The sequence below is a fragment of the Bos taurus genome, chromosome X (assembly GCF_002263795.3).
Source record: "Bos taurus isolate L1 Dominette 01449 registration number 42190680 breed Hereford chromosome X, ARS-UCD2.0, whole genome shotgun sequence".
NCBI lineage: Eukaryota > Metazoa > Chordata > Mammalia > Artiodactyla > Bovidae > Bos > Bos taurus.
Genome location: NC_037357.1, coordinates 90,585,564 through 90,597,642, shown reverse-complemented (window position 1 = coordinate 90,597,642; position 12,079 = coordinate 90,585,564). Strand labels below are relative to the sequence as shown.

At 35.5% G+C, this 12,079-nt stretch overlaps 1 protein-coding gene and 1 long non-coding RNA gene across 3 annotated transcripts in view; both read right to left on the bottom strand.

Annotated features, from left to right (window-relative positions):
• The window catches only part of KANTR (KANTR integral membrane protein), a 42,156-nt gene that overhangs the window by 16,294 nt on the left and 13,783 nt on the right, over nucleotides 1-12,079 (bottom strand). The window contains exon 3 of one of the 2 annotated variants that reach the window (NR_132122.1): nucleotides 2,527-4,093. The exons of the other annotated variant lie outside the window; for it this stretch is intronic. This is a non-coding gene — a long non-coding RNA (KANTR integral membrane protein). Of the gene's footprint in view, nucleotides 1-2,526; nucleotides 4,094-12,079 lie in introns of those variants that run through there. 2 annotated transcript variants of the gene reach the window in all.
• Nucleotides 1-12,079, bottom strand: part of LOC132344320 (palmitoyltransferase ZDHHC3) — a 72,804-nt gene that overhangs the window by 46,953 nt on the left and 13,772 nt on the right. The gene's annotated exons all lie outside the window — the stretch shown is intronic.

Genomic DNA, 12,079 nt, shown 5'->3' with positions numbered 1-12,079 from the left:
CCTTCAAGAGCCCAGGGTACAGAGCCAGTCATAAAGATGGGGTCTTGTTACTACCCTATCAACTCTGAACCTGCTTCTCAAAAGAATCCAGAAGCTATCCTCACTGCTTTTTTACAGCCCCTATCCTTCTGAACAATGACACTCGAGCTCCTCTGCATGGCACGAAAGGCCTTCATGCCTAGTTGAGTTCTCAATGCGTTTCTCCCTCTATCCTCTACATTAACTCATTCATTAATTCACTCAGTTTATTCCAAAAATATTTATTGAGTGTCTATTAAATATGACTATGCACTGTTCTTAGCACTAGAGAGACAACTATGGACAAAACAAGAGTCCTTGCTTTGTGAAGTTTACAGTCTATTATGGAGAGACAAACACTGATCACAGTAAATAAATACAATGTATCAGGTGGTCATCAGTGATTTGTAGAAAAATATAACATAAAGAAGGATAAGGGTATAGAAAGTGCTGGTGAATGGGGCTATTTTAGATATGTCAGTCAGGGAATGCTTCTCTAGGGAGGTGACATTTGAGCATACTGGAAGTGACTGGGTAAGTCATCAGATTATCTGGGAAGAAGCATATTCTAGATGTGAGACTAGCAAGTATAAAGGCTCTGAAGTTGGGAGGGCGGGGGTATCTGACATGCTTAAGGAACACAATGTGGTTGGAGAACAGTGAGTAACGGGGAGAGTGGAAGATCAGAGAGGTGATGGGGACCAGGTTGTGTAAAGACTTTTGGGCCATGGTGAGGGCTTTGGCTTTTATTCTAAGGGAGCTGGGAGCTATGGGAGAAATTTGAGCAAAGGAGGGACATGATCTGATATGAAATTTAAAAGAATATCAGAGAAGAACTAGTAATGGTATTAGAACACTGGGCAAAAGAAAAAAAAAAATCCAGTTACTAAGAAAACAAAAAGGCATACAACAGAGGATATGTAATCCAACTGTACTATGTAGTTGGATGTGAACAATATTTATAACACCATACTTAGAGAGACAATGATTACTGGTTGAATAATAATTGTATAAAATGTTTAAAGAAATAATAAATGCAATCACAAACATGAGCAAGCAACAAGAGATTAGGGATGACTGGGAAGATTAGAAAGTGAAATACATGAAGTTTGTATAAGTGAAAAAACATAATTCTTGAAATAAAAAACTCAGTGGACAGATTAAACAGCAGATCAGACACAGTTGAAGAGAGAATCAATAAGCTGAAAGACATAGCTGAAGAAATTGCCTAGAATGAAGTTCAGGAAGACAAGATAATAGAAAACATCAATGAGACATTATGAGATATGGAAGATAGAATGAGGAGGTCCAAAATATGACCAACTGAATTCTGAGAAAGAAAATATAGAAAGAATGGAAGACAGGCAATATTTGAAGAGACAATGGCTGAGAATTTCCCAGAAATTATGAAAAACATAAACCCAGAGGCATGAAGAACATCTCCAAAGTATAATACTAAAAAAGAAATACATATGTAAACACTGATAGAATGAAACTGCAGAATCCCCTGAATAACCACCCCCCAAGAAAAGAGAAAAAATAGCAATTAGACAGATAGTGGACTTCTAATATTACCTATAACAAACTATGTTTTAAGAATGAGAATAAACAAATTCACATATAATAAAGACTAGGAGAATTTAACACCAACAGACATGTACTGTAAGAGCAGTTAAACACTGTAATCATAATGAAGGAAAATGATCCCAGAATGATGTCTGAGATGCAAGAATGTACGCATGTAAATCCAAACACATACTATCTAGGTAAAATATACTAATGATGTTATATTAGTGAGGTTAGGGGAGAAAAAGGAACAAACAAACATACTCAAAAAAATAACATGTAGTTACGACAGGAATAACTAGAGTTGAAGGCTTCAAAGGTTCCTGAATTCTTCAAGAGGGAGGTTAAAATACTGTTCAACTTTAAACCTTGTAAGTTAAACATGTATGGTAAAATTTCAAGGATAACCACAGAAAGAATGGGAAAAAAATTGGCAAATTCCAAAGAGTAGGAAGGAAAAAATTAATCAAAAAAGCAAACAAACAAATTTCAAAACTATAAAAGCAGGCAAAAAAAAAAGAGAAAAATGAAGCATCAAAAGGCTGGTAGTAGGAAATAGAGGTTAAAAAGTATGGTGGTAGAAACAAGTCAAAATATATCACAATAAATATAAACAGACTAAAATCATCATTAAAAAAGAGATCATTAGATTAGACTTTTTAAAAGGTCCAACTATATGCTATTCCCAAGAGATATAATTACAGTATAAAGGCATGAAAATGTTGAAGAGTAAAAGGATGGAAAATTATATAACACACAAATCCTAACAAGAAGAAAAATTTGTGTTGCTATATTAATGCAAGATAAAACAGACAGGAAGAATGCATCATCAGGAATAGAGAGGGTCATTACATGCTTACCAGGAATATATAACAATTCTTAATTTGAATATTCCTAATAAAATACTCTCAAAAATAAAGGAAAAAGAACTACAAGGAGAAATAAACAAATCACCATCATAACTGCATATTAATATACCTTACAATTATTGGTATATTATTATCCAAAATTCAGTTTATATATAGAAAATGTGAACAATACAATGAACAAATTTGATAACAGACTTATATAGAACTCTGTATTCAACAATTAGAGAACATACAGTCTTATAAAGCACATAGGAGACATTCAAAAATATTGATCACTAATAAGCCATAAAACAAGTCTCAATAAATATCAGTTTTTAATCACACAGATCACATCCTCTGACTATAATGCAATTAAGACAGACTTCAGTAACACAGAGATAAATTTTAAAATCTCCAAATATTTAGAAACACACTTCTATATAACTCGCAAGTCAAAGAAGTAACCATGATGGAAATGCTGAAGTACTTGGAACCAAACAGTAACAAAATATGACATGTTTGAACCTGTAGAAAAGCAGTAGTTAGAAGGAAAGTTATGTCCTTAAATGTGCAAATAAGAAAACAAGAAAGGCTGAAAATTAATGAGCTCAGTGTCAAATTTAAGAAATTAGAAAAATAACAACAAAATAAATCCAAAAAATGTGGAAGGAAGGAGATCAAAAAAGATAAGAGCAGAAATTAAAGAAATAGAAAACAAAGACAAAATAGAGAGAAGCAACAAAGCCAAAAGCTGGTTCTTTGAAAAGACTAATAAAATAGACAAACCTCTGGTGAGATTGATCAAGAAAAAAAGTGAGAAGGCACAAATTACCAATATTAGCAATGAAAAAGGAGACATAACTACAGATTGTATACAGCAGAAAATAAAAAAATAAGGAAACTTTATGCCAGTAAACTTGAGAAGGCAGACAAAATGGACCAATTCCCAGAAAACTATAACTTAGCAGAATTGATTCAAGACAAAAAAGAAATCCTGACTAGTCCTGTATTAAATGAAGCAATAGATACAACTTTTTCTACTAAAAAACAAACACAAGAACAAAAAATAACAGGAGACAATTTCCCAGTTGATAAGTGGATGACAGGTAGGTGAAAAAATACTAATCCCCTTAGACCTGGAGTGTCCACACAGGACCTAAGGCAGTGGAGACCCTAGGCAGGCCACTTCTCTCTATGGGCAGCCTCCTGTTGAGATCCTTAGAGGGTGGCCCTTAGTGAAATGGGGTCTGACAAATCCCTTTGCAGTCCCTAAAGGTGGTGAGCATGAATGACTAACATCCAGCACTCAGTTATAGCACTGCGCTAAGCGGGGCCAATGAGGAGCTCTAAGACTTGGACAGCCTCTTCAGTAGCCAGCTTCTGTAGTCTTCTGCTCACTGAGGACAAGGGGCCCGTGGAGCTGCTGGAGAAGTCTGTGTTCCAGTTGCCAAGAAATACCACACACGACCCAAGTTGTGACTGGATGGGGTGGGGCTGGGTGCAGGGAGGCCAAGCAGAGGCTTCTGGAGAATGTAGCTCCAAGGAGAAGCCCTGAAACTGTCTTCACGATATCAGATACTTCTATCCGTTTGCAGCTGATGAGCCCTTTTAATGGTGTCCAAGCTAGCTGCAGGGTGATGGTTCTAACAATGATGCATGTTCTGCAAATAAGAGCTTCATCATTATTTTGAAACAGTTAATACAAAAGAGTTCAATTGGATCTGAAATCTAATCACATTATCACAAGAAATTTTTAAAAATATATTTGTCAGTGAAACAAAAGCTGTTAGATATCATTTCACTTGTTAAACATTTTTAAACAACTTAGAAGTTGGTTTTAAATACTTTATCACCTAATTGTACAAAAAAAGATTTTTACTGATGGTGACTGTTAAGAATTTGAAGAATACTTTATTAAAAAGTCTTGATCAGGATTTGTGTGTAGCCATTTCAAGCATAAAACTTGATATAAAATAAACATGTTAAGGAAGCAAATTTCAAGTTTTAAATTAAAAATTTTGAAAATATTTAAAGTTTAATATTCACTCAATATTAAAAATGAAAACATCAGACCAAGGTGGTTTCACAGGAGAATTCTACCAAACAGATCATTCCAATAGCATCTTCCAGAATATTGTAAACGAGGGAACACTGACTCATTCTATGATGCAAGCAGGACTTGATGCCAAAAGCAAATAAAAACAGCCTGAGAAAGGAAAATCAAAGACTGGTTTAACTCATGAACACAGATACAGAAATCCTAAACAAAATATTAACAAACTGAATCTAGTATCATATAAAAAGGAAAAGATCATAACCAAGTTGTATTTACACCAGAAATGCAAATGTAGTCTAACATGTGGAAAATCTATAAATGTCATTTATCACATCATCAGATTATTGGAGGGAAAAAATATAATCATCCTAAGAAACAGAAAATGTATTAGACAAAGAATACAATACCCTTTCATGATTTAAAAACAATAAGAAAAACTTCTTATCATAGATGAATAGTATGCTGCTGCTGCTGCTGCTAAGTCGCTTCAGTCGTGTTCAACTCTGTGCGACCCCATAGACGGCAGACCACCAGGCTCCCCCGTCCCTGGGATTTTCCAAGCAAGAGTACTGGAGTGGGGTGCCATTTCCTTCTCCAATGCATGAAAGTGAAAAGTGGAAGTGAAGTCGCACAGTCATGTACGACTCTTCGCGACCCCATGGACTGCAGCCTACCAGGCTCCTCCGTCCATGGGATTTTCCAAGCAAGAGTACTGGAGTGGGGTGCCATTGCCTTCTCCGAGATGAACAGTATAGAACTTGTTTAATCTGATAAAACCTGTAGGAATCTACAGCAAATATCATTCTTACTATGGAAAAGTCAGTGTTGTTTCCTCTAAAATATCCAACAAGTTAAGAAAGCCCACGACCATCTTTTCTATTTGCCATTGTACTGGCGGTCCTGGGCATCTCAGTAACACACAAAAAATAAAAGCATGAAGATTGGAAAGGAAAAAACAAAACTGTCATTATTAATAGCTGATATGGCAGTCAACATAGAAAACACAAAAGAATATATAGACATCTCAAAAGGAAGCAGGGCTCTTTGAGAAATGGTCAATTCTGGGGTTGGGGTTGGGGCAGGAAGATAAAAGACAAGTAGAGAGTATTTTGTAGAGCTGGCAAATAAGGAAGTACTTAAAAACAAAAGGATGGGGGCCATGTCAAAGGAACACAGAAGCCAAACTAAGAGCCTCCAGTAGCTAAAGCTGGAACAATATGAGCCACAGGACAAATAACAGTATTGGATTTATAACTCAAATTATTAAACAAATATATATCAGTTCATACTGACATAAGCAAGCAACTGAATAAATAAGTAAGCAAACAAATAAAGGAGAAGAAATCAATCTTTTTTATAGAAGAATTCCAGATACTATATGTAATTACACCCCCTTCCAGAGGTGGAGCTTTATTCCCTTCTCCTTGATGGTGAGCTAAATTCTTTCAAAGAAAAGACAGTGAAAAGGGAAAAAAATAGCAGCTTTATAGTGGAGAAATCTGGCAAACACTACCTTAACTAAGTGGTGAAAGTCAACCTCATCAGGGATGTCATAGGGATATCACATACTCCTGATATGATGCGATGGAAATGGCACTTGAACTCCGTGGTATTCTTTCCAAGACCAACCCCAGTCTAATTATGAGGAAAACTTCAGACAAATCCAAATTGAGGGACATTCTATAGTACATCTCAAAACTGTTAAGGTTATAAAAAACAAGGAGACTAAGAAACTATCATAGACCAGAAGACACAAAAGAGACATGACAACTTAAATGCATTGTGGTATTTGGAATTGGATCCTAGAACAGAAAAAGGACAATAGTGAGAAGACTATATAAAGTCTGAAGTTTAGTTAATAGTCATATACCAATGTTGTTTTCTTAGTTTTGATAAGCATATCACGGTGAAGAGTATACAGGAACTCTCCATACTGTTTCTTTATTTACTTTTCTATAAATAAAATTCTTCCAAAATTAAAAGTTTGCTAAAGGTAATGAAAGTTTAGCAAGATGAATGGCTATAACAACAATATAAAAAATCAACTTCATTTCTATACACCTGCAAAAGAGATAAAACATATTAAATAACACAATCTCATTTATAGCAGCAGATTAGAAATGAGATTTATAAACAGATCTCATCTATAAAAGTCATAAATAACAAGGAAAAAAACTAATACAAAATATGCAAAAACCTATGTAGAAAATTATAAAGCTCTACTAAGACATTCAACAATTTATTTAAAATGAAAGGATATATCATGTGTAGAGCCAGGAAGAGTCACCATGATAAACACAGCAATTTTCTTCAAACTGATCTATAGATTTACTCCAATTCCAATGTTTTTGTAGAACATGACAAGCTCATTCTGAAATGTGTTTGAAATAACAAAGGGCCAAGAATATATACTACTACTAAAGAAAAATAGGATGGGAAAATTTTGTTCTATTAAATACCAAGACTCTTTATGAAGCTAAATAATTAAAGATAGTGTAGTACTGATTCAGGGGCAAAAAGTCGGCCAATATCAGGGATCCCAGAAACAGACCTACACAAATATGAAACTTGGATGCATGACAGAAGTGGCACTTCAGATCATATCCATGGGGGCAATAACACAACTGGCTTTCTGCCCTATGACTCGTATCACACAAAAATCGATTCCAGTTAGATTGAGGACTTAAAAGTGAAAGGTAAACCTTTAACTTTTTATTAGAAGAAAATAAAGAATATCTTTATGACCACAGGTTAGGGAAGACAATACACAAAAAGAACTGGCTACAGAGAAAAAGTTGAATTGTTTAACTCACTTAAAATTAGGAATTTCTACTCATGCAAAGACACCATAAAGAAAAAAAACAAGGCCACAAACTGAGAGAAGATATTCAAAACATGTAACTGACAAATGATGAGTAGTATCCATGGAATTCTCCAGGCCAGAATACTGGAGTGGGTAGCCTTTCCCTTCTCCAGGGGATCTTCCCAACCCAGGGATTGAACCCAGGTCTCCTGCATTGCAGGTGGATTCTTTACCAGCTGAGCCACAAGGGAAGCCCAAGAATACTGGAGTGGGTAGCCTATCCCTTCTCCAGTGGATCTTCCCAACCCACGGATCTAACCGGGATCTCCTGCATTGCAGGTGGATTCTTTACCAGCTGAGCTATGAGGGAAGCTAAATAGCTAAGACTTTTCTGTTATTCAATAAAAATGATAAAAATATCCATTTTTAAAATGGGCAAAAGATATTAACAGTCGTTGCACAGATGAAACATGTATGACCAATAAACATGAAAAAGTGCTCTACCACATTAGTAATTTGAAAAATGCTAATTATGTCCACAAAGACTCACTATAATGACAAAAATTTAAAAGTGGGACAATATCAAGTATTGATAGGGTGTGTGTGAATGAATGGGACCTCTTATAAATTGCTGAAAGGTGTGTAAATTGGTAATAACAGTTTAAAATACATTTTGGCATAATCTTGTCAAGATGAATGTTTATAGGTCTTATTAACCAGAAATTCCATACATAGGTATATGTCTTGGAAAAGTGAGTGTGCAAGTGTACCAGGAGACATGTACAAGAATGTTCATACTAGCACTTTCTATAAGAGCAAAAGCTAGAAATGATCCAAATGCCCCTCAACATGTAAATGGATGAATAGTTTGTTTTGGGGTTACCCAATGAAATATTATACAGCATTGAGAATGAACAAGTTACAGCTACATGCAAAACAGGTGAATCTTGGAAATGCAATAGTGAGGGAAAAAAGTAAGTCACAGAAGACCACACATAGTATGATACTAGTTTTTTATGGATCTCACAGCCAAGCCAAATAAACAACATATTGGTTACACATCTCCAAAAATATGAATAAAAAATAAAAAAGAGGGAGATGGTAGGGAGGTTCAAAAGGAAGGGGATATATGTATACCTATGGCTGATTCATGTTGAGGTTTGACAGAAAACAATAAAATTCTGTAAAACAATTATCCTTCAATAAAAAATAAATTAAAAAAAATAAAGAGCAAGGGAATGTTAAATATAAGACTTAGGAGAATGGTAATTTCTGGCAGAGGGTGGAAAATGGGACAGAAAATGACAAAGGGATAAATGCTATCATTAATGTTGTTCTTGGGTGGAGGTGGAGTTCCTGGGTTTTCATTATTATTGTTATCTTTCTAATTCATGTACATAATGTATATATTCTTTTATTATATGTCTAAGATATTTTATAAGAACAAACACAGAATGGGAAAAGAGTAGGAAGAAATGAGTAGGAAGAATGATTTCTCTTTTGAAGAGTTTTGTTGTTAGAGAAATAGAAAAATAAATTCATATTTACAAGGGGATGTGGGACAAAGAGAGTTTTACATTTTTTAAAGATGGGAGCAACAGGAGATCGATGTAATGGCAGTGAGGACACTGATAAGCCAGCTATTCCTCTTAAACAATGAAAATATGGGCAAACCAATCAGTTCAAAACTCTGGCAATTAACAAGGGCATAAAATGAAGTGAAAATAATTGATCCAAAAGAAACAACTAAATCATGGCAAGATAGCAGGTTCTGTGTAACATTTTTGTGTGTGTGACACTTTAATTTGTGACTATTTCTATGCCCCCTCCCTCTCCAGCTAAGTGGTTCAGTACCCAAAGGTGAATAAATTTCAGAAAACATAGATGCCTTGGGCGGGAATTTAAAAGGAAATCATGGAGAATGAGACAACTATAGAGAACTTTGAAAAGCTCTGACATATGCCAGGGAATCTAAAGAACTGTCCACAAGAAAGCCAGGAAAGGAGAGGGCTGAAGTCATGACTTCTGGCTGACTGTGAGGCTCTGTGTAAACAGAAAGTGAGAACTCAGGTTACCTTGCAATCTGGCTGAAATTTGAAGGCATGCCTTCTCACACAGATCTCCTTGGCAGAGGGTGGAAGATATATAGACAAGACATTTAAGGAAATCTGACCAATCACTGGCTGACCACCAAATTATACTTACCAGGTGTGACCCCTAGGAATACAGACAAGACATTTAAGGAAATCTGACCAATCACTGGCTGACCACCAAATTATACTTACCAGGTGTGACCCCTAGGAATCCAGGTTTAAAAATAAAAACAATAATCATTTAAAAAAAGCTAGCAGAGAACTCAGAGGCCACATAATGCAGGGAATATACAATCCACAGAATTAGTCAAGAAAAGTTGCCAAATGAATGACAACAAGAAAAATAACAACAACCACACAACACATGTGCACACACGCGCACACACACACCGGAACAATAAACCTTGAGGGTGGAAGAGTTTGATACTAGAATTTTTAGAGTAGAATATCTAAAATGTCCAATTGTTGACAAGAAATTAGGAGACATACAAAGAAACAGCACAGTATGTTATATATACAGGGAAAAATGCAGCCAAAAGAACATGTCCCTGAGGGGGCCAATGTTTGGGACTAAATAGACAAAGACTTTAAACAAACTATTATAAATATTTTTTGAAGAACTAAAGGAAACCATATCTAAAGAAGGAAAGTGTGAGAAGACTGTCTCACCAAATAGAGAATATCAATAAAGAGATAGAAATCATTTAAAAAATCAAATAGAAAATCTGGACTTGAGGAGCTTCCCTGGTGACTTCAGTGTAAAGAATCTTCCTGCCAATTCATGAGACACAGTTAGATCCCTAGTCCGGGAAGATCCCACATGCCACGTGGCAACTAGGCCCATTTGCTACAACTGCTGAGCCTGTGCTCTAGAGCCAGTTCCCTGAAACAAGAAAAACCACTGCAACGAGAAGCCCGTGTACTGCAACTAGAGAAAGCAAAGCGTAGCCCCCACTTGCTGCTAGAGAACACCCACACACAGCAACGAAGATCCAGCACAGCCAAAAAAAAAATATACATAAATAATTTTTTTTAAAAGAAAAAAAGTCTGGAGTTGAAAGGTATAGTAACTGAAATAAAAATTTCACTTAGAGGGGCTCAACAATACATTGAGCTGGCAGAAGAGGGAAAGGATAACTGATAGGTCAAATAGAGATTATCCATTTTTGAAAAGCAGAAAGAAAAAAGAATGGAAAAAAAAGAAACAACGTCACACACCTGTGGGACACCATCAAGTGTACCAGCATACACATAGTGGGAGTCTTGGAAGGAAAAGAGGATGAGAAAGGGGCCAAAACATCACAAATTTGAAAGATACCAATCTATATGTTCAAGAAGCTCAAGTAGAATAAACTAGAAGAGATCCACACTTAGACACATACAGAAACTGATGAAAGTCAAAGACAAGAGAATCTTGAATGTAGCAAGAGAAAAATGACTTAATGTATATAAGGGATACTCAATAAGATTAATAGCTGATTTATCATTAGCAACCATGGAGGCCAGAAGACAGTATAATGACATCTTCAAAATGTTGAAAGAAACAGATGGAGAATTCTTTATCTAGCTAAACTGTCCATCAAACATGAAAAAAAGTTATAAGCAAAAACTGAAAGAATTTGTTACTAGTAGACTTATCCTACAAGAAATACTAATTTAAAGCTGAAATGAAAGCACACTAAATGTTAATTTGAAGGTAACTACACAGGTATTATGACAGAAAGTATTTTTGTTTGTAACACTTTTATTTTCCTATCTGTTTTAAAAGACAACTACAAAAGACAAAGACAACTACATAGACCAATAATAATAAAACTGTGTTGGCAGGCTTATAGTGTATAAAGAGGTAATTTGTACGATAATGATACTATGAAGGAGGGAAGAGGAAACAGAGGTATACTGCTGCTGCTGCTAAGTCACTTCAGTCGTGTCCGACTCTGTGTGACCCCATAGACAGCAGCCCACCAGGCTCCCCCGTCCCTGGGATTCTCCAGGCAGGAACACTGGAGTGGGTTGCCATTTCCTTCTCCAATGCATGAAAGTGAAAAGTGAAAGTGAAGTCACTCAGTCGTGTCCGACTCTACCAGGCTCTCTGTCCATGGGATTTTCCAGGCAAGAGTACTGGAGTGGGATGCCATTGCCTTCTCCGAGAGGTAAACTAGAGCAAAGCTTTTACATACTAATGAAATTAAGTTAGAATTAACCCAAAGTAGATTGTTTCAAGTTAAGACGTAATCCTCAGGGCAACAACTAAGAACTTAACTCAAAAATAAATAGTTAACAAGGAAATTAAAAATTTATAATAGAAAATATCTACTAGATACATAAGAAGAGAGGCACTGAAGAACAAGGGAACAGAAAAGACATAAGACATACACAAAGCAAGTATCAATCCTTCACAAACTCTTCTAAAAAACAGGAGGAAACACTTCCCAATTCATTTTATACAACCTGTATTATCCTGACACCAAAATCAAACAAAAACAAGAAAATTACAGACCAATATCCCTTATGAATACAGATGTAAAAATCCTCAACCAAACACTAGCAAACCAAGTTCAGTTACATATAAAAAGTGTTAAATAAAATGACCAATTAGGATTTATTTCAGGAATGCAAAGTTAAGTTTACTACCTGAAAATTAATCAATGTAATGTAACATATTAGTAGGACAAACATAAACTCCACAGGAACA